This window comes from Callospermophilus lateralis, chromosome 4, assembly GCF_048772815.1.
Source record: "Callospermophilus lateralis isolate mCalLat2 chromosome 4, mCalLat2.hap1, whole genome shotgun sequence".
In the NCBI taxonomy this organism is placed as follows: domain Eukaryota; kingdom Metazoa; phylum Chordata; class Mammalia; order Rodentia; family Sciuridae; genus Callospermophilus; species Callospermophilus lateralis.
In genome coordinates this window covers 52,697,402-52,720,746 of record NC_135308.1, presented here as the reverse complement: position 1 = coordinate 52,720,746, position 23,345 = coordinate 52,697,402, and the positions used below count along the sequence as shown (strand labels likewise).

Genomic DNA, 23,345 nt, shown 5'->3' with positions numbered 1-23,345 from the left:
GACCTAGTTATCCCACTCCTCAGTTTATACCCAAAGAACTTAAAATCAGCACACCACAATGATGCAGCCACATCCATATTTATAGCAACTCAACTCACAATAGCCAAACTATGGAAACAATCTAGGTGTCCTTCAATGGATGAATGGGTAAAGAAAATGTGGTATATATAGAGAATGAAATATTGCTCAGCCATAGAGAAGAAATTATGGCATTTTCCAGTAAATGGGGAGCTGGAGACTATCATGCTAAGTGAAATAAGCCAATCCCCCCCCAAAAAAAACAAAGACCAAATGTTCTCTATGATTTGTGGATGCTAACCCCAAATAGAGGAGGTTGGGGAGGAGAATAATAGAAATAGATTGGACTGGACAGGGGGTAACAGAGGGAGGGGAGGGAAGAGGGAAATAGGAAGGACAATAGAATTAAATGGTCATAACTGTCCTAGCCTTCTAACTCCACATTATGTATAAGAGTGGGAACCTAATAGAATAAGTTATACTTTATGTATGTATATTCTGCCAAAATACATTCTATTGTCATGTATAACTAAAAATAAATAAAATAAAGTACTGTGAAACCAAAGAGATGAGTTTTTTTTTGTTTTTTTTTTTTTTTTTTTTTTTGGCTGAGCATCATAGGAGGTTACCCTCTGTGGGCTCAGTGGTCTAGTCTCTGCAGAAGTCAAGGTAGAGGCTCTGTCTATCTGTTACAGGGGAACCTGCCTGAAACTGGCTCTTCATCCTTGGTCAGTTACCCTTTATCTCCTTCCTCTGCTCCAAACCACAGAAAACTCTTAGACATGCAGTGCTTTTCCTTTTTCTTACTTTATCCTCCTCCTTTCCTTTTTCTTGTTAGTAACAAAAATGTACCAGTGTTTCAAGACACTGGCTCAGGAAAGACCAAGAAACCCGTTGGGGATGGGACTTGCTGGGGTGGGCAGGTCCAGAGATTTTTTATTTTATTTTATTTTTTTTAAGAAAGGAAGATCCTGTTTCCCAGAGGACAGCCAGGCGAATCACATGGGTGAGCTGGGGAGAGGAAAAGCACACACACCCCACTCTCTGAACTTCATCAGTTTTTTTAAGCTCTAGTCTTTGAAACAGGAACTTGGCTTGTGTCTCCTGAACCAAAAGCACACATTTTGCCTTCCTCTTTTGTGCAGTCACCTTGTCCTTTGTCACTGTCAGGGGAGGTGGCTGCCACTGGCTGCTACAGAGGTGCCTACCTTTGTGCAGAGAGCCCGGTTCTTCCAAAGCCAGGGGTTGGGTAAGTGGAGGCCCCCTGGGGGGCTCTGGTCACTTTGGTTATCCTAAGAACTGGGTAGAGAAGGTTGCAGGGGGGTGAGGGATCTGAATTGCCTAGTACTGAGAAAAGGAGGTGGTGGGGTTGGGGGCAGGAGGCAGACTGGGATTTTGCCAAATTACAGATGAAGCCAATGAGATCCAGAACAATCCCCAAAGGAGGGCCCTCCCACACCCACAGGAAGGCCAAAAAAAGGCTTGAAATTCAAATTATTTTTGGTGCCTGGAAGATGAGAGGAGAGTGAGAGAGGGCAGCGGTAGTAAGTAGGAACTGAAGGGGGAAGGGAAGGGAAAAAAAGGGAAGGTTCAGTCTGTACTTTTCCTAAGGAACAGCTCATAAGAGCACCAAACATGAGAAATGTAGTTGGATGATTTGAATAATACTTTAAAATTTTGTATCTGTGGAGTAGACTATACAGAAGAATATTCACAAATTTTGTATCAATTTAGTTTTTGTGCTTAAAGAAATCTCTGCTCCCCCTCCTTTTTTAACTTCTACTTGTCTGGATGCTGGAGATGGAACACAGGGCCTCATGCGTGCTAAGCATGCACTCTATCATTGAGTTACATTCTGGCCCCACAATGTCTATTTTTATTTACTTATTATTTTGAAAATAATTATTGTTTTTGCACGTGGGGATTTGAACTCAGGGCCTCACACATGCTAGATAAGCATTCTACCACTGAACTACACCCTAGACCTACACAATTGTTTTATTTTTGATTAACATGTATTAATTATACAGAATAATGGGTTTCGGTGTGATACTTCCACACATGCATTCAGGGTGCACTGAACAAATCCAACTTCCTTCTCCCCACCCTCCTCCACACACACCCTTCCCAATCTCTAGTAATCACTATTCTACATTCGGGTCAATCTCTTTTTAGTTTCTACATATGAGAAAGAGCATGTGGTTCTGGTCTTTTTGTGTCTGGCTTATTTGATTTACCAATAATGTCCCCTAGTTCCACCCATTTTGCTGCAAATGACAGGATTTCATTCCTCATTGAACCCAGGGTCTTGTGCACCCAAGGCAAGTGCTCCACCCCTGAGCTGCATCTCCAACCCACAGCCCCTATTTCTGAGATGACAGGAGGGGTTTTGTCCACACTGTACCCATTTGCTCCCTCTGCTTCTCTTAAGCCCTTTTGGTTGTGCTGGTTTCTATAAGTCTTTCTTCTTTCATGATGTCATGTTTTTGTTGCTTCTGCTTCCATTTTTGCTTTTGGTAAGAAAGATGTAGAACAGGAGGTGGCGGTGGGGAGATAAAAATGGACAGTCCTGATGAAAGGTAAGAAAGTAATACTGCATTGGAGAATTAGGTAGAGGGAGACGGGAAAGTTCCCTTGGTCAGGTTCTTTACCCTGTTTAGGTCTCAGTTTTTCTCACCTCTAAAAAAGAATTATGTGGATTAGATAGGCTTGCCAGGTAGATACTGGACACCCAGTTAAATGTGAATTTCAGACAAAGAGCAAATAACTAAAAATCTGAATTACAATTCCATGTATTTAAAGTAGTTCCTTTTAAGCCACCTTCTGCCAATGGTGTTTCAATAGCGGGTAAGCAGAGAGCACACTGTTTTAGGGGAATCAGGGTCTAGATCTGCCTGAGATAAAGTAGGGCTGGTTTTACACTGGGTCTCTGCTCTCTCATCTCCCCTTGCACACTAGGCCTCTCTCTGGTTTATAAAAGAAAGAAAGAAAGCCAGGCCTTGCCCTGGGTTGTAAAAACCTCCAAGATCAAGATAAGGGACAATTAGAAATATCTGTGTTTTGAGAAAGTAAAAGACTTTTATAACTGAGAGAAATCATTTCATCATTTATTGCTTTCCATAAAACTGGTCCACTGATAGATCAGCAGAATAATCTTTGTTTATAAGACACACTTTATTGGGTTTTCAGCACAATATAAAGTACAGAGAATTTCTATATATCTTTTGCCCCAACACATGCACAGCCTCCCCCATGGAATAATTTTTGGAAGAAAACAACTGATTGATATCTGTCATGTAACATGAAGGAGGACTAAGAATTGAATGGCATTGCTAAGCAAGGTGCTGCTGCGTAAATTTCAGGTTCCCGGGCAAAGGTAGACTGGTCAGAGACCTTCACATAGGACTTGCATCCATGGGGGATTTAGTTATTCCCTGCTCCCTTCTGAAGCCATAAACCCTTTTGGGTTTTGTCCCCCTTTTCCTTTCCTTTTTCCCTTCCTGGACATCATTGTAACAAAAATTCCTCCAGTCCTATCTATTTATTAATATGAACAAGGTTTCTCAGAGCATCAGAAAAATGAGAAATAGGAATAGTATGGATACTAAACTAAGCTCATTCTTGCAATGAGTAATGTTAGTGGATGGATACTTAAACTCATTACATATATCTGTATATGTAAATACATAATATCCCTACATTTAAAAGTTCATCTTTATCCGTCTCATTAAGGAAATAATTTCCAATACTATTTTACTGTTTCATGCTCAAAGATCAACAATATATATATCTCCTATTATTCATAATTGTAATGATGGCTTAGTCTCAAAAAATGTTTTAACACTGAAAGCCTTATGGGTACAGGATAATTTTTTAAATTGTAAAATCAATTTACATATGCATTTTTGTTTCAGAAAAATGGCAGGGCAATCAATGAAAGATGTCCAAGCATCAAAATATCTGACATTTTAATATAATTCTTTAGAGAAAAATGTACTTCAAGGAGGAAAGGAAATGATTTAACATTTTTGGCTGTCAAAGAATTACTTGTTCATTTTTAAAAATGAATGATGGTATCAAATGACTATGGTACTTAGATTCTAATGGGTACATTTATCAGAGTGATATAACAGTTTTATTTTAAAACTCGCCATGCTAACAATCTGCAAAATACATCCTTTACAAACACTGAAGTCTACCATTAGAAGATGTGAACACCAACATAAACATATGTGAAGGCACACATAGTTTTTCAGCATTTTTTACTGGATGTAGGTAAGAAAAAGTTTGAAGAACACTGCTTGATACCCTTCTCTCACTGACATTCTTACTCATAACTACTCATTTCCTGTATTTCCAGAACCTTTATGACTTTGAGCAGTAGAAAGGTAGGTACCATCACACCTCCAATCTCAGGGAATTCCTAACCTAAAGTTCTTTGTACCTCACCATGCCACCCATCTACTTTGAATTGGGTGGTAGTTACAGGGTCATAGTACAAGAGCTTAAATTGGAGTAACCGAAAATAAACCAGCCCCTAGACCTCATGGCTGAACTATTTCAAGAATATGTTGTTACATTTCAGTGGCCATGATTTGACTCATAGTGTACTCAGGAACATATAATTACAAGCTTTATTCTAACGAACTTCTGCAATGCTTGCTTGTCACCTCCTGCATGTAGAGGAGAGCTGCAAAAGAGTTTTATGGTAACTGGAATGATCTAATCAACCCCGATGTGTATCCTCAGAGAAGTGACTTTCTTGAATACCAGATGGGGTTCTGGTGGAGTTTCTCCAAGTATTTATTTTTAAGGAAGGCAGACAAATGGTTGGAAGTGGCTACATGCCCAAAGGGCAATGGGAATGTTCATGGGGGCATCTCTGTAATAGGGACTGTAGCAGTAGAAGTGGGAGAGGAATGAAGCATTGCTTTTCATCATTGAAAGATAATTAGTTCACCCCAATTTAAGTATAGGTGTTCTTTAGTGTTCTTGGGAGATTAGTTCCAGAATTATCCTCAGATACCAAGGTCCCTGAATGCTTGAGTCCCTGATGTGAAATGGCATAGTATTTGTATATAACCTACAACTTCCCATATATTTTAAACCATCTCTAGATTACTGATAACACCTAATATGATCTAAATGCTATGGAACTATTTGTTAAATTGTATAGTTTAAGGAATTATGAAGAAGAAAATCTGTGTATGTTCAGTACAGACAGAATTTAAAAATATATTTTCAGTGCTTAGTTGGTCGAATTCACAGATAAAGAAGTTGCAGACATGGAGGGCCGACTGTACTGTTAGCCACAATATGAGAAACTATGCTTAATCAGTTCTGAAGTTTGTAAGTAATGATGCCTCAGTTACCTACGGTTAAAGGAATATGTTTCTCTGCAAGTACTTTTAAAAAACTGATTACTTCTACTTAAGCACAAAACTCACAATTCTTTTAGCTTTAAAATGCTTTTTTAAAATCAATCTTTTAATTTAGAAATAATTATAGTTTCGTATTCAATTATATGAAATAATTCAGGGCAGGGGGTATAGTTTGGTGTTAGAGGGCTTGCCTAGGAGTGAGACCCTGGGTTTCATCTCTAGCACTGGGGGAGGAAAAAAGACTCAGAGAGGTCCTATGTACCCTTTGCCCAATTTCCTCCAGTAGGATTACTTTGCAAATGATAGTATGATAATACACCCACCTAAGACACAGAACATGTCCATCAGCACAGAGATCCCTGAGTGCTTTTATAGCCATACCCATTCCCATACCATAGCCCCTTCTTAACCCTTGGTAAATACTATTTAGTCTCTATTCCACCATTTCAAGTTTTATATAAATGGAATCATGCAACATATGACCTTTTGATTGTTTTTCATTCAGCGTAATTCTCTGAAGATTCATCCAGGTTGTTGTATAGTTCCCTTCTATAGCTGAGTAGTATTTCACGATATGGGTATACATTTTGTCTAATTATCCAAGAGTTGAAGGACATGTGGGTTGTTTATGATTTGGGATTTTATGACTAAAGCTTCCAGAAACATTTAATTACAAGTTTTTATGTGTCCATAGGCCCTCATTTCTCAGGACTAATTCCCAAGTGTACAATTGCTGGGTCATATGATAGTTGTATGTTTAATTTTTAAAAGAAATTGATAAAATTTTCCAGAAAACTATATTCTTTTATATTTCTACCAGCAATAGGCCATGATCCAGTTTATCTGCATCCTCTCCAGCATCTGGTATTGTCATTATTTTTTATTTTAGCCATTCTATAGATGTGATTACCTCATTGTGGTTTTCCTCATTATGGCACAATATTTTTAATTTATACAATTTTACATTTCACAAACTTTTTATATCATCCTTATGAACATCAATTAAGAGCATTTTTATTAAAAAAAATACACACTGCACACAATATAAAACACACAAAGAGCATGGGTGAATCATGAAATCTGCTCTTGTTACCTCATGGATGATCTCCTTCCCAGAGACCGCCACTCCTACCAGCAAAACCACATGAAACAGTTCACCAGAAAACAAAGGCCACTTTGAAAATAAAAAAGATTTAAAAACACTGCCTACTATGCTGACCGCTCAAATAATTATGCAGAACATTTTGAGGTTACATCCTTGCAAAACTGAATATTTGTTATCAAACACACAAAAATTATCTCTGAGAACGATATGTTTGGGGAAAATAGAGGATAGCTGCTTTTCGCTGTTTATCTTTTGTACCTTTGTCCTTTATGCTGTATGTATATGTATTAGCCTGTTTTCTGTTGCTATAACTGAATACTACAGACTGAATAAATGACAAAGAATAAAAGTTCATTAAGTTCATGATTCTGGAGACTGGAAGGTCCTTATTGAGGGGCCACATCTGGTTAAATGGTGAATCCCAAGGCAGCCCAGGGCATCACATAGCAAGAGAGGCACATACCTAAAAGAGACAGAGCCAAACTGGCTTTTATAATAGATCCACTCTCAAGATAACCCATGGATTCATTAAGTCATTAATGAATTGATCTAGTCATGAGGACTCTTCTCAGCCACCTCTTAAAGATCCTACCTCCTAATATCTCACACTGAGGATTAAATTCTAACACGAGTTTTGGTGAAAACATACAGATAGAAGCATATATCTCCCATTAATAATAATGGAAGGACTTAATTCCACACATTCTTTTTGCTTTCCTTTGTTTTCTATGTTTTATAATGGTCTGCTTGTGTTTAGAATCAGTGATGTAAAACTTTGTGCGCTTCACTAATGTTCACAGGCATATACTGGGTATAGATATTTTTGACTATGTTCACCCAGAAGTGTTTACTGATAGTCACCCCCATGTGGGTTCAATGCTGAGGAAGTGAATTACGTAACCAGTCTGTGCAAAAATAAAGTCAAATATAGTGCTAAAACATGGTCAGGGATTAAAAAATCTAAGATACCTATTCATTCTCTCACTCTGATCTGGGAAGGCTTGGTTTTTCCCATAGAATCACAGGGTATTGCTGTGGATTCAGGAATCCTAGTGGTGCACTGCACTTATTCAATCTGACGGAAAAACAATGCCATCAGCATGAATCAATAGGAATGGTGCATTTGGCCAGCAGACTGTTATTTCTGGGGACAGGATACACACTCAGTTCTGAGGTTTATGTTAGTGTCAGACTTAGCAATATAGCAATGTTTTCCAAACTTTGTTGCAATGAAAAAAATTTGGCATATATATGTATGGATGTGTGTGTGTGTGTGTGTGTGTGTGTGTATACATATATATCTCCTGTTTATATTTTACATTTGATTTTAAATACACATTTCCAGGTGTTCACCAAAGTTTTATCTATTGTGATCTTACTTTATTCCTGTCCCTTAATGCTGTTTCTCTTATCCTATAAACAGAAATTTCCGAAGTGTCTTCCACTTCCCATATTTTCTCTACTCTCAAGGCTCTGAGAATTTGACCAAAGAGCTAGCCCTGGGTTTGGGGGCAGGGATCACTGCACAATGATTCAGAGTTCATGGATTCAGATCATGACTGGCTATGTGATTTTGAGACTGTCTTTCTCTCTTTATAACCTCAATTCTTCCACCTGTGAAAGAGTCTATTCCTCTGAGGGTATGAAGAAAGAAGTTAGTTCTTTGTAATGAAAGTTTCAGAATGAGATACAAAGATTTTAATCTAAAGGCATGATACTGATTATTTTATTTATTTATATTTTGTGATGCTATGGAACCCAAGGTCTTACTCATACTAGAAAAGTGCTTGACCACAAAGCCAGGCCCCTTATACTGATTTTTAAAATTTAGCAGACATTCTCAGCACTTAACATGTGCTGCAAAAGCATTAATTCATTCATTTGATCCCCAAACCATGGTATGTGATAGTCCTCTGTTATCACCGCCTTCCACATTTCATAGGAATATGAGAGGTAAAGTAACTGGTATCTGGTTATTCCGCTAATCAGTGACAGACCGGAATGCTAGAGTGCAATTATTTGGCAGTCACTAGCAATGGAATTGCTGCTTATTCACTTCTGATTGTGATCCCTTTCTTGCTCAAAAATCTTCAGTGGCTCTTGAAGTCTAAAGTAATAAATAAAGAATGCTCAGCTTAACAATAAAGATCCTCCAACTACTTCCTTTCCTGTTCTATTCCCCATGAAAATCCTTCCTACATCCTCCTGTGCTCCAGTTGGACCGGACAAACCCTAACCACAATTCCCTGGACAGATCCCACGTATCCATGCCTTGCCTTGAGAATCTCTTGATCTGGTTTTCACCTAGTCTCATCCCCTCTTCATTTTTCCACATTTTACCTTTCCTTCAAGGTCCTTCCGGAGTGCCATCTCCTGAAAACATTTTCTCAACTATGGCTGGCTGATAATCTTCCCAGAGAATTCTCTCTCTTCCCTCCTCTCTGCCTGCATCAGTTTCTGGCTATTATGACAGTTATTTCTGCAGATGCCTTATTCCTCTCACCTTAATAAAAGGAGGAGTTCCTTGAGGCATGCATTGTGATTTCTTTCTCCTAGAATTTTAAGATTTTATTAAAAATTTAAATCATCCTTCTTTACTTCTTTTTTAAAATATTTTTTAGTTGTAGATGGACACAATACATTTATTTATTTTTATGTGGTGCTGAGGACCGAACCCAGTGCCTCACATGTGCAAGGCGCATGCTTTACTACTGAGCCACAACCCCAGCCCCCTTCTTCTTCTTTTGATAAACAAAATGCCTGCTTTTTGTTTAAAACAATAAATATTACAGAAAACACATCTGTTGGAAGTGAAATTTACTATTCTAACCTCTCCAACCCTGCCCTAAGAGAATTGTGGTTAACAATTTGGAATGTATTCTTTTAGACCTTTTTCATGAATAAAGAGTTATAAGTAAAGACATGTAAGTAAATATTTATTTACAGAAAGAGGATTATATTATACACATAGCTTTGTAGCTTTTTTAACTAAAATATTTAGTATTTTTAATATAGATAATCATCTCACTCTTTTTGTGCTGAGGATTGAACCTGGGGCCTCATGCATGCTAAGCACATACTCTATCACTGGACTACATCCCAGGCTGATCTCATTCCTTCTCTCTCTCTCTCTCTCTCTCTCTCTCTCTCTCTCTCTCTTTTGGTACTAGAGATTGTACCTGGGGTGCTGTATTACTGAGCTACATCCCCTGCCCTTTTTATTTTGAGACATGGTCTTGCCAAGCAGCTTAGGACTGAGGTTGACCTTGATCTTGCAACCCTCCTGTCTCAGCCTCCTGAGTCACTGGGACTACAGGCATGGGCCAGCCTCATTTTATTTTAACACTGGTATAGTATAAGAGTACATGAATGTTCCATCGTTTACCTATTCAGTCCCTTGTTCATGAGCATGAGAATGATCTCTATTTTTTATCATTATGAACAATGCTTCGGTGAATACATACATAATATATAATAGTGTGTGCATATATCTCTACATTTACATACTCATATAACTTTCTGTGGAACACACTTTTCAACATGAAATTGCTAGGTGAAATGGAATAAATTTTCTAAGTAATGATAAGTATAAAAAACATGGAGGGGAAGGAGTTTTGGTTTGTCTTTCTGCATCCTTCACAAGGCTTTACATGGCATCCGTCAGTGTGGTCCAGAAATCTGACATCAGGCTGCCCTGGCCTATATTCAGGTTTCATCTTTATTCCTCAGTCACTTCATCAACATATAGTGGGGAAAATAATAGTACTTGGCTCTCAGTGTCATTGTAAGGCTTAAATGAGATAATATATGCAAAGCAATTAATATTTAGTAAATACCTGAAAAACAAGTAAATGCAAGGTACATATGGGAGAAAAATGGTAACAAGTTCAGACAATTGTTGAATGAATAAGACTAAACAGAACAATGGTAGTTTGAGTAATCTTTCTAGAAATGAATGGTGCAGAACCATTCATACTTTGCTAATGAAACCAATAACAACTACTTATAAAATGACCAGCTAACATTAGATGTGCAACATGTAGCCTTGGAGAAATTTATATCTGTGCAAAATTAACTGGCTTCAATCAGGATCAAAAGAATGACCTTGGCCTCTTCAGTCCCATACTTTCCCCAGTGGAACTAACTGGTCTCAGCTGAAGATGAAACCTTATATAATGGGTATGTCTGAGGACAGAGAACAATACAGTTCCCTTGAGGGTACACTGGCTCACAAATGGAGGGTATTAGGTGATCTAGTTAACTAGCCATCAACACTGAAAAGGACATAAAGCATATATATATATATATAATGGGCTAGGAAAGAAGATGAAACTTTCTGTTTAGATTTTTAGGTTCTGAGCCAGATTTCTCCACATTCATGGAATAGTTCCTACCCAATATCAGAAGATTCTAGGGGTAATGACTCCTGGACTCTAGAACTAGCTCTACTATTAACTAGTTGCAAAATCTTGACCAAACTGTTGAATCTCATTTTACATTGGTCCAATGAGGAGACTGAAATAGTTGATGTGAAAGGTTCTTTTTTTGACATCCCTTTCTCCACAGAGTCACATTTTCAGAGCTGTTTATTGTACTGAAAAAAAATTAAAGTATGAAATCTGATAATGGAAATACTTTCAAAATGTGTCAATAATGATAAAAGTAAGAAGCTAGACCCCAAAAGGCCTCATATTGTATGACTCCACTTATATGACGTATCAAATTTTAGGCAAACCTACAGATTAGATGGAAAACAAGTTATTAATTACCAGGAGCCAGGAGAAGATAAGAATAGGGTGTGACTACTTAATGGGTATGGGGGCACCTTTAGGAGTGATGGAAATGGTCTGGAACTAGATAATGGTGATATTTGTACAACACTGTCAATGTACTAAATGCCACTGCGTATAAATTTAAAATGATAAAAACAGTGACATTTATGGTGCATGTGTCTTACCATAGGAAAAAAGTCGGGGGGGGGGCGGTGTGAGGAGGGGGAATACACATGCAAGAGAGCACAAAAGAACTATAGCAGGATACACATCAATTGACACCTGCTCTATGGTACCTGTTAGAGGATCTGGGTGTACAGTGTCCTCTGAGGAACACTGGAAAATCCAGGGATGCAGAAGTGAAAATCACTGCATAAACTGTCCTCTGAGGCCAGGCCCTGATTGGGGCAAAAGTGGCACTAAATGGAGAGGTATGAGCATAATTCAAAGTACACTGATTGCCCTCCCCTCAGCCCATGTTCTTGCCCTTCCCTTCTTGGACCCCAAAATGGACCTCTTAGACTCATTTCAAAGTTCAACTTCTTCTTGAGAACTGAACCCATAGGGACATCTCACTCTTCTAAATGCTGATAGCACAACTCACTTGTGCCAGTCCAGTGGCACTTCCAGGAGAGCAAGAGACTGCCTGGACCTTCTAGTCATACTTGTATCCTCCTAAAGAGATCCAAGGCCTTTTTGCCTTGCCTTTGCCTCCCAGGCATCCAATACAGTAGTGCTCAGAAAATATTTGTGGCTCTGTGAATGAGTGATTCAGGCAGGCCCCACAGGGAGTAGAGTTTTATGGATTTTAATAGGAACCATACCATGAAATCCGAAACTTTCACCTCACCGCTCATACTAGAAATCATCAGTTGCAGCTGGTTTTGTTGGATAAGCTGCTCCCAGCAAATTCAACTAGAACTGGTGGTTTCCAGTATGAATCCTCAAAAGGAATTGTGCTCCTTTTCACACTAAAAACAATAATTAAAAAACCACTTATATAGCCCTATCACGTGTAACAGCAATCTAAACGCTTTGCAAATGATGATTCATAACGACCCAGATGTAGAAACTGAGGCTGTGAGACATTTAAGGAGTTGGCCCAGGGAGCAGAGGTAATAAGCACCAAGGCTTGGATTCAAACTCCAGGTATCCTGCGTCAGAGAAGATACTCTCCAACTTGATATGGCTGCCTTAAACCCAAGTGCTTGTCAAAAACCTCCAGGAATGAACACACACACACACACACACACACACACACACACAAACGTTGATGTATTTGTTTCAGGAGAATTTTTTTTTTCTGTGTCCTCCTTTTCTTCCTCATTCAGAGCAAAATGTTCTAAAGCAAACAGTCTTTTTTTCACACCTGAGAGAGCGGTGTGGCTCATTTTCGCTGTAGCAATCAAAATGGAAGAGGAAACTTGTGTGGTTTCATCATTGGTGCTTTCGGGGTGTGTGCTGCGGATTGTTCTGCCTTCCTCCTGGCTCACCTGGCTCTCTCTCCCCCAAGACTTGCTTACCTCAGGGGTCGGGGACTCTTTATAAAAGTCTGCCTCAATACTGGGATGATGCGGACGGGCCTTTTGGTCCTTCCCTCAATCCAGTCCTGGTCCTGGACAACCTACCCCATCACCTCCGCGGTGCTGGGGAGGAACCCAGAACCCTATGCCTGCTAGGCAAGCTCTGCCACTGAGCTGCACACCCCCCCCCCACCCTCCCAGCCTTCACTGTCGTCTTCTGCCCTCCTTTTCCTGAAGCCTCTTTATTACCGTACATTCTTAACCACATTTGCATCAGAATCCCCAGGAGCGGCATTTCGCTGTGCTCTGTCCCAAGGTGAATCCACTATATTTAGGCTTCGGATGTTGTCCGTCTGCCTGGCTTTAGGAATATCTAAATGACTATCTCCCCACGTGGGAGGCCGGCGTCAGAACCCGACAGACCTGCCTTTTGCTAATTGAGGACCCAGGGCAAATTACTTAACGTCTCTGAGTCTCGGTTTCCTCATCGTAAACGGGATTGATACCCAGAGGTTGCTGTGTGGTACCGATGCGGTAACACCGGGCGGCATCGCGCACAGTAGTTCTCTTAGATCTCCCCAGGACAATACCTGAGTAATGCATACTTGTCTGTTTCCTTTTTAAAAATTTTCCCCCTTTTCTTCCCAGAATACCCTCATGCTCTGAGGGCAGGAGGGGCTTCTTTGCTCACACTCTGAAAAGTTCCTATAATCCCAGTTAAGAGCGCTACGGCCCACTGGGCTCTTGGGTCCCATTCAAGACAACCCGGAAGAATCTACTATTCGCTCGACCCCAACTCTAAATCTAACTGCTCAGCCCTAGAAAGACTTTAGGGCTCGCGACCCTAGTGAGGGCGGGCTGAAGTAGCTCGGTGGGGCTTCAAAGGGGGAAGGATTGGGGTTAAAGAGCGCGCGCTCTGGCTAGCCTCCCTCCTACGACTCCCCGGGCTAGGACACCTGCTGCCCGGGGCTCGGCGACCCGGGCAGGGCCTCGCGTGCGTGACGGTCTTCTTCGCGGCCCGCAGGCACCTGCGCGGCCGCAGACGGACAGCCAGGTGGCGGGGCCCGCGCCTCCGCCTCGGGGGCAGCCTCACAGGCGCGCCGCCCCCGCCTCCTCCGCACAGCCCGCGGCGCCCGGCCGCGCCCCCTCCCAGCCCGCGGCGCCCCGGCACCCCTCTCCTCCCCCGGCGGGCTCCGCGGAGCATTGTACTCACATCCGGGGCTGGGTTTTGCTTTAATGCGAAACGTAATTAACCCGGAAAAAAGAGCCGAGAGACAGGAGAGAAGAAGGGGGTAAAGAGTAGGGGGAGAAGAGCGTGAGGCGCGACGGACACGAAGAGTTGGGCAGCGCGATTCAGAAATCCCCACCGCCGGAGAGGCGGTCCTACTCCGATGTAACCCACCCTGACAAGCCCCGGCCCCTGCACGGCAGGGTAAGTTGGGCGTCCCCACGGGCCGGTGAACTGAGAGGCGCTGAGGGGGTGCGCGGGGACAAGTGAGGGCCGGGGGTCAGAGGAGCGCTGGCGGGGGGCAGGCGGCGGAGGGGCGCGGAGGGCGCGCACGCGGGGTTGGATGCGCCTGTCCTGGCGGCTGACGGCGGGTGAAGGTGGCCGCAGTCCCTGGCGGCCTCCCTTACCTCCCAGGAGAGCCCTGAGGGCAGCGCCTCCTCCAATCCCCTGGAGCGTCCTGGGTAGCCAAGGTCGCCACCGCCAGGGGTCGGGCTGCGGGGGTGGGGCCGAGGGGGAGTGTGGGGGCGGGTGTTCTGCTGAGCTGCATTTTCTCACGTTTGCAGCCGCGAAACTTCTGTGCCGGTTGTGGCGCTGGGGCACCGGCCCCGCAACGACTACCCGGGCTGCGGGTAGGGAAGGAGAGCAGAGAACGTCCCAGGCAAGTCCCTTGGGCACGGAAGGGGCCATGGAGACTGTTTCTCTTCCCCCACCATTTATTACTTGGCAGGCCTAGAATGCTACCCTGGGGAGACCCCCTCCTTTCCTCTGGGTTTGCTCTGGGGAAGTGGAGGTGACTTGGGGAAAAACTGCCCTAAAACGCAGGTCCGGTGCCAGATTAGGTAAGCCCTTCGAAGGGAGTTGTCTTTCTCGCACCAACTTCTTCCTCACCTTACAAGGCTTCCCTTTTCTGCTCCAGTCCTGGAGACTATATCATTTTTAAAAAGAGAGAGAGAGAGAGAGAAAAAAAAAAAAAGAATAGAAAGAAAAAAGAAGCGGGGGCTAGGATAGAGGCCAGGCTGTGTAGGAAGGAAAAGTGTCCTGGCATGTCCAGAGCAGGCGCAGCAGTGCCAGCCACCGAGCACCCTTGTACATCTGCCCCAGGCCAGCCCTGCCCCCAGCCTTTCTCCTTAAATGCTTCCTTCCTTCTTAACGAGCAGAGGTTCAAGATATATCTTATGCTTCTAACTCCTCTGTCCCTTTCTTTAGGACTCCAAAGGGTTTTTCAGAAGAGTGTGAACACCAGAGAAGGCTGGGGTGAGGGTGGAGAGGGATGGGGTGGGGGCCTGTTGTACCAGGAGAACTACCGTGTGGCTTCTAGGACCCCCTCACACTGCTGAGTGGTGGTTATACTTGGGGCTGACTGGTCCAAATTGTCCTAAATGTTGTTCTTAATATATGTGACTAAGTCTCCCTCTTTCTTCTTTCTTGTCCCCCCCCTTTGGTGACAAAGCTTTGAACAACATCAAAACAAAAGATTTGAAATTAGAAATTTTTTTTTTTCTTTTTTCCTTTTCAGTCGCATTCATTTGACAGCTCTTGGATAATACGGACATGCAAGGTGGTGATGAAAGACACTCAACCCCTGTCTCTCAGGAGCTGACGGTCATGTGGAGGATGCAGACTGTTCATAGTATCTAGAATACAAAGTGAGGGTCAGTGTGTGTTTAAGATACCAGAAGAGGCTTTTAAAAAGTATGGTCATCAATGCAGATATTTGCCATCTCAGTTGTGTGCCACGTGGAGGCAGATGACTTTTGCCATAGCAGAGGTCTAGGTTGTAGTCTAGCCCAATGTAGAACATCTACTGCATGCTAAGTAGATGTTTCTTGAATGAATGAGTGAATGGTAGTGCACGAATTGACTATACTTGTTGGAATAGTAGAGAAAACAGTATGGCAATAGTTTAAGTTATGGAAATTTGGCCCACTGGCCTGGTTCATGGGGATTTTCTCTGGCTGTGGTCTTTAGACTCAATCATCCTTTGGTTCATTTTACCCCATTTTTTTTTTTTTTTTTTTTGCAAATTGTTGGTGGCTGATATTGGGAGCCTTGCTCACTTCACAGATGGGTAATTAAGTGGGTATTGGTTTGGAAGTTGCCTACCCTTTGGTAGAAGATTTTTGCAGATCTTTTTTCCTTGTCATTGGTGTTTTCATCTTTTTGTGTGTGTGTGTGAGAGAGAGGAAGTAGGGCTTGTGTATGCCATTTTGTCATCATAGTAGGCTGAAGCTTTGTATTTTACTGAGGCCAAATAAATTGAGAACATGAAGGTTTTGGTTGGTGGTTGCTTATTGGGAGATTCTGCAAAGGTGGGAAAGGAGACTAGAAATATAGCTCAGAAGTATAATGCTTGTCTAGCATGCAACAGGCTCTGGGTTCTATCCCTAATACCACCATAAAAGGGGGACGGGACACCCCTGTCTGTCAAGCCCCAGACCAGTCCTCTTTCTGGCTAACCAGGTGTTTGTTAAAAGTACTAGTACATCTCAGGACCCAAGCAGCAAGACCATGTTCTTCCTTTGTTATGTGCATCCAGCTGGCACTTCCTCGATTTCCTATTCTTTTCATGGGGCAGGTGCACAGGCAGGTGATGCCCATGGTACAAGGCTGGATGACTCAGATTAGATCTTGCTTGTAGACCACAGTGCAATAAATATCCCTTCTCAATCACTAAATCTGCCTCACTTCTCCTTATTTTGGCTGTTGTAGACTTAAGCCTTGGAACATAGGATCTGGCTGCTGGGATTTTGGTTGCTCTGCCTCCTCTGTTCCTGTCGTGAGCAGAGTTTGGGTTGCCTTACTTTCAGTTTCCCATCTGTCTTAGTGAGCTAGATACAACTCTGGCAATCTAATCTGTTAGGCTTTGGAAAGGAAGGAAGCAGAGCAAATATTATAGTATGACAGCGTATGGGAACAGAGGAACCCTAGCCCTGCACAATATGAGGCCATTATTGAGACAGGGACTTGGGCAGACTGGGAGGTGGGAGGGATATGGTCCCTTCCTGTCTGTTCTAAGGAGGCCTTTGGTTGGTGCAGTGGGATTATACTTGGAAGACCCTGTTGACCTTTGTTGTAATCTGGGGTTGCTATGTTCTTCCCTCCCCTGTCCCCACTTTAAAGCCCTGCCAACCTTTCAGGACTTACAATTTATCTTTCTTCTGAAAGTCCCTTCTCTGTTCTGACCCCAGCTAATTGAAGTGACTTGCTGCAGATTAAAAGCCAAATTGGTTTGTTTCATTGTGAAGGGCTCAGCCCTGTTAGAGCAGGAAGCAGGGGCCTCATGCCGCCCAGGGCAGGTGAAAGGCTTTCAGCATTGAGCCTGAGGTGTACCTTTTGGCCCATAGAGGTGACCAACTGAAATACAGAGGCTGGGAAGTGAGGTCCTCTTGTTTTATGCCTTTGAGACATGCTTCAGTTCAAATGCGAAGGCTAGGGGACTTGCTGTTCCAACAGCTAGGACTCCAACTTGACTGGCTACATGCAAAGCAACTTTGTGCTATTGTGATTCCTCCAGGGGTAGAGCAAGGCAGCTTCAGGGTCCCTTCCTTGGAAGCTGATAGTCTGCTAACTTTCAGGTAGCCTGTCCAAGATGGAGTCTGTAGATCTCATAGATTTTTATTTATTTACTTATTTTACCTCTTGGAGACTTTTTCTTTTGATGGTGCTGGGGATTGAACCCAGAGCCTTGTGCATGCAAGGCAAACACTCTACCAACTGAGCTATAATCCCAGCCCCTCAGCCCCTCTTGCAGACTTTTTAGAGATGAAAATATTGTGGTTCTTGTAGTACAGGGAAGAGTAAGGGATCCCTTTCCTTATGAGAGGGTTTCCAATGGCACAACCCTGCCATTGTTATTTGCTCATTGATATTTTAGGGCAGAAATGTCCTCTGTACCCTGCACCTGCTTGTCCAGTGTTAACCATGGTAACATGTAATAGTAAGGGTAACCATGAACCCTTTGTTAGGCACACAATCCCCCCCCCCTCTCTCTCACACACACACACACACACACACCCCTTCTACAATGCATAATATATATTTTAACAAGTGTATATACTCAGTGCTTATTCTGTGTCAGTCCTTGTGTTAACTGCTTTTCACACATTATTTTTTTTAATCCTCTCAGCCCCCTTTGAAGTAGGTAAAACAATTATGTCCATTTTGCAGAGGAAATAGGCCTACAAGAGTTAAGTAGCTTGTCCACATTTGAATCCAGGTCCATCCAACTCTAAAACCCGTGTGATTTCACTTCCCTCTCCCCATAGATGGGTAACTGAAATCAGCACACCCTTTTAAATGGTCATTTCTTGCCAGAGTTTAAAAATAATCATACTGATCATTGTCACCTGCACATCCTCCTTGCCACACCCAGTCCCTCTTCCTTCCCTAAATCAAGAGATATGCTTTTAGACAGGCGTACCTAGGCCACAGATATTTCCCCCCTACACTTTGTAGGAGGAGAAGTAGTGCTTTCTTTTCATTTTCTTACTGCCCAAGTTTTGGTGTCACAGTATAGCTCTGGGCCTTCTATGCAGCTGTTGTTAAAAAGCCCTGCAGTAAAACTGCATTCATTGTGTCTTCTAGTTGGGGAGACTTTCAGGGTTCTGAATTTCAAGCATCTCTGCTTCTGTAGGCTGTGTATAATCCAAATGTGGCTGCCCACCTGCCCTGGTGATCTTTCTGGTGAAGCCCTGGGCAAACCTTTGTTGCCTGTGTTCTCTACCAGCTCCATTTCTTTGAACATAGATGAGGCTGCTATTGAGAGAGGTCATGAGTGTTTTAAATGTTTCTTTGTTTTTGGCATTTTCATTTCAGTGGTATCAATTTTCACTTACTCTTGCCTTTTCTCCAATATTCTTTTCTTTTTAAAAAATTCTTTCTTGAATGTGTTTTATCCTCTACCCCCAAATTCTTGGGTCCAGCAGGGTTTGGCCATCTCAGGGTCAGTGTGGCACCCTTTCTGAACCTCCCCATTCCTGAAGATGTTTGCATTCCTCACCCTGCACTTCCGCTGGGAACATGTTCTCATTACATTCCCTTCTCTCTCACATTACTCTCCTGCATTAGACTACTGGAATTTGCTCTTATGACCGTTGCAAAATGCAGTGATATTATAGCAGAAGGAAATGGATGCTCCCACACTTCCTAAGTTCTGATCTTTGGCCTGTTCTCAGGGATGTGCTCTGAAATAGCTTTGCTTGTGTTTTGTTGTTTTTACTGGGCTGTTAGCATGGTTGAGCTCTATGGCTCTACAGTACACACTTCTGTATACCAGTAGACTTTCTGCTGCCATGTTCCCCAAGTATTCTAGCAGTAATTGAGTAGCTGTTCTTAACCTCAGTTCTAGTCGGCTGTATTAACCGATCTCTCTGACACCTCAAATGTCATTTCCTGGTATACTTTCTCTTCTTACAAATTTAGCAGTTTCTTGTTGGGGTACCTCTTGCCTACTGCTGCTGCTGTTGCTTTCACCAGAGTTAGCCCTAGCAGGGATAAGAAAGCAGGAGATACGCTCATTGCATGTCCTGTGACTTGTCAAGGGGCGCTGTCTTGACTTTTTCTGGAGCAAAATTCCAGGAAGGCCCTGTCCTGCCAACACAGGGTAATGAGAAAGAAAAATCTCTAAATTTTAAAAATGAATCAACTCTTTTTCAGTTTTTAATTGAGGTTGTAGTAGGTTTTTTAATAGATTATTTGTAGTATGAACAGTACTATTGAAGACTTTATCTCTGTTATCATTTTCTCTCCTTTTTATTGATCTCAAATATAGTCAGGCAAATAAATATTCCCATATTTCACTCTATTCTTTCTTTAGTCTCTCCAAACTGTGTTAACTATCTTAAAGATCAAAAGGGCTAGCCAGGGGTTGGAGATGTGGCTCAAGCGGTAGCGCGCTCGACTGGCATGTGGGGGGCGCTAGGTTCAATCCTCAGCACCACATAAAAATAAAATAAAGATGTTGTGTCCACCGAAAACTAAAAAATAAATATTAAAAAACTCTCTCTCTCTAAAAAAAAAAAAAAAAAGGTGGGGGCTAGCCAGACATGGTGATGCGGGCCTATAATCCTAGCGTCTTAGGAGGCTGAGGCAGGAAGATTCCAAATTTGGGAATAGCCTCAGCAACTCAGGGAGGCCTTAAGCAACTTTGTACAACCCTGTTTTGATTTGTTTTAAATCTCAGTAGTAAAGTGCCTCTTGGTTCAATCCTCAGTACCAAAATAACAAAAACAAAAAACAACAATAAAGGAATCAAGATGGCTGATTTAGCAAAACACAGTTTTATTTTCTTCTTATAGTGAACGATTTTATTTTTCTTGCAGTGCTCTGGCTTGACCCAGGGCCATACACGTGCTAGGCAAGTATTCTACCACTGAACTACAACTTTGGCCCCAAACCACAGCTTTTATAACTTAATAGTTTGATAGCTTTTTGTTAAAAGAATTGAAATATCTAAATCTTCATTTATTCATCCATTCTATTATTATCATTAATTATTATTATTGTTGTTATTATTGAAATGGATCTCACTGAGTTGTCCAGGCTGGCCCCAAACTCCTGGGCTCAGTTGATAATCCTGCCTTAGCCTCTTGAATAGCCAGGACTACAGGTATGTGCTACTATGCTCAACTAGCCATTTATTTAAAAATGTCAATCCTATCTTCCAGATTGTAAGAGGGAAACCCCTAGAGGTTCTGATCAGGGTCACCCTTTCTTTTTCTCAGAGCACTGATCATGGTGAGGCTCAGGTGGGTCTGAATATTTGGTTGACCCCAAGGATGTGAACTCCTTTTATGAAGACCAGAGAGTAAGAAACCAAACTAGCAGGGGAGAGGATGAGATACTCCTAAGAATCTATGGCAACAGGAAATAAGACACTCAAATAAGTTGGAGAGTGTGAAGCCCATTGGGCAGGTATCTGACTCGGGTAATTATGATGTGTGAGATATTGATTTATTAGAATTAGAACCTCAAAACACCAAAAAAAGTTCCAAGAGAGCTATAATTTAGGCAAGGTTTTATTTGCTAGTGTACTCCCCAGGATTGAGAAATTTTTTCTCAACTTCAAAACTGTGTGCAGAGGGTGGGAGTATTTGTGGAATTAAATAGCTTTCTCTTCTGCTAAATAAAAGTAACACATGTTCCCTGTAGGAAATTTAAAGATATGGAAAAACATATAGGAATAAATAAAATTCACCTATAAACCATAGATAATACCCATTAATAGTTTGGTGACTGTATACCTAGTCTTTTAAAAAATTTATACATAGGAATACAAAAATAATGTTTATATGATTGAGATCATATTATACATAATATATTATGCACATTATGATATTGAGATTATATACATCATTTTATGCCTTCAAAAAACTTATTATCCGGGCTGGGGTTGTGGTTCAGTGGTAGAGCCTAGTATGTGCGGGGCCCTGGGTTTGATCCTCAGCACAATATAAAAATAAACAATAAAAGTATTGTGTCCAACTACTACTAAAAAATAAATATTAAAAAAACTTATTCTGTTATGGTGAGTTTCTAAATTTTATTTGAAATTACTTGAAAATATAGTTTTTTAATAATTGTATAAATTTTCTTATGTGACTATCTTAGAATTTAAATATCCCAGATTATTGGAATATTCAGGGTGTTTTTAAACTTTTTTTTGTGGTTATAGATCCTGTCACAGTTGCCATCTTTTGACTTTAATCTTTATTTGCATTTTTGTTTATTTCCTTGGATGAAATTCTAAAAGCAGAATTACTGGGTCAAAGACCTGGACATTTTTAGCTGTCTTGTTACATATTGCCAAATTGCTTTCCAGAGAGGTTTATCCTTTAGTCCCGGGTGTATAAAAATCTTAGGACATGTTTTCAAGTGGATGGCATCTGTTTTAAGCATCAGTCTTTTCTTTATGTTTTATCTCTTTTAGTGTCTCTGTCTCCTACCTGGAGTATATTCTGTTTTCTCAGAGTCTGTGTCCCAGCCCTCCTTGTATATTATAATGAAGGCCTAATGAAGATCTCTGTTGCGGGGCAGTTTTATCTTTGTTTGAACCTTCCTGATGGTAGAACCTAGGACATTGAAGTGGGCAGTAGAAGAAATATTTCGGAGCCCTCATTTCAGTGTAGGGAAAGCAGCTACTAACTCTCCTCATGAGCTTCCTCATGAGATTCCAGTCAGGAATCTCAGTGAATTACCATTTAACTCATCTTCTGGTGCTTATTAATGGGTGACTCCATACAAATTCTAAGGTTCACTTTTACCTTTAGTTAAACATTTAACTTATTTTTCATTTGCATTACATAATTAGGAAATTATATTCTACTGAAGAAATCTGGATCATATAAAGCTTCCCTCTTATTTTGTTTTTTACTAAAATACATTATTGAGTTATTTGAATTATATAGGGCCACGTTTTGGTTTGGTTTGGTAAGTGGGACATGCATGTCCGTGTGTGTGTGTGTGTGTGTGTGTGTGTGTGTAAGTGTGTTAGAAACAGACATACAAATAAGGAGCTTATGTCCACACACACACCCTTGCTTTTGCCGAAGTTTAGAAGGTAGAAGAAGTAAAAAATAAACATGAACAAATGTTAACCCTCTCTAGTCATCATTATATGTTTCAAACTAGCAACAGTTTAAAATAATGAGAACTTTCAATGTATGTAAGATTATAGTGATGTTAACAGTATATTGTTGCAACACAAATAGATAAAATATTTTTAGAAAACAATTTTGTAATAGGTCTCAAGAATTATTATAAAAGATCATAGACTATGATCTAGTCGTATTGTTATTTGAAATTTATGTTCTTTCCATGTAAAAGAAGAAATAAGGCACAAAAATATGATGTTTTAGCATCATTTTTAAGAGCAAAAAAATTGGCTATAACCAGTCTAATTATAGAGAAACAATAAAATCAGAGCACTAATGTTATGCAGCTGTTAAAAACTGATTATAAACACATACCAATGTAGAAAATATTGATAATATTTTAAATGTAAAAAAAGGTCAGTTTTGTGGATAGAGACATGAAGAAGCGTACAAAAGCATGCATGTTGGCTAGAATGGTTCTAAAAAACATTCCAACCTTGTTATATTATGATTTTTTGTACAAAAACTAAGAAAATTCAGGAATTTTTGCGTTTTGGAAAGACAGGGTATCTAGTGGGGTGGCTGAAGTTCCTTCTGTTACAGATATTCTATGCTCCTGGTCGGCAGCCTGTGTGGAGTCTAGGAAACTACTTGCTGAATGTATTCATTGTGATATTAGGTCCCAGGAAAAGGGACCAACTAAAGAGAGGAGTGCTCTGGTACTCTA

The 23,345-nt window shown here is 41.2% G+C and overlaps 1 protein-coding gene across 6 annotated transcripts in view; it reads left to right on the top strand.

The window, feature by feature from the left end:
* The first annotated feature begins 1,183 nt into the window (after window positions 1–1,183).
* Plekha2 (pleckstrin homology domain containing A2) overlaps window positions 1,184–23,345 on the top strand; it is an 83,225-nt gene continuing 61,063 nt past the window's right edge. For 2 of the 6 annotated variants that reach the window (XM_076853850.1, XM_076853845.1), the window contains exons 1-3: window positions 14,054–14,231; window positions 14,591–14,685; window positions 15,544–15,679. The gene's annotated coding sequence lies outside the window, so the exon portion shown is untranslated. Of the gene's footprint in view, window positions 1,268–14,053; window positions 14,232–14,590; window positions 14,686–15,543; window positions 15,680–23,345 lie in introns of those variants that run through there. The other 4 variants (XM_076853846.1, XM_076853847.1, XM_076853849.1 and 1 more) reach the window with 4 other exon arrangements.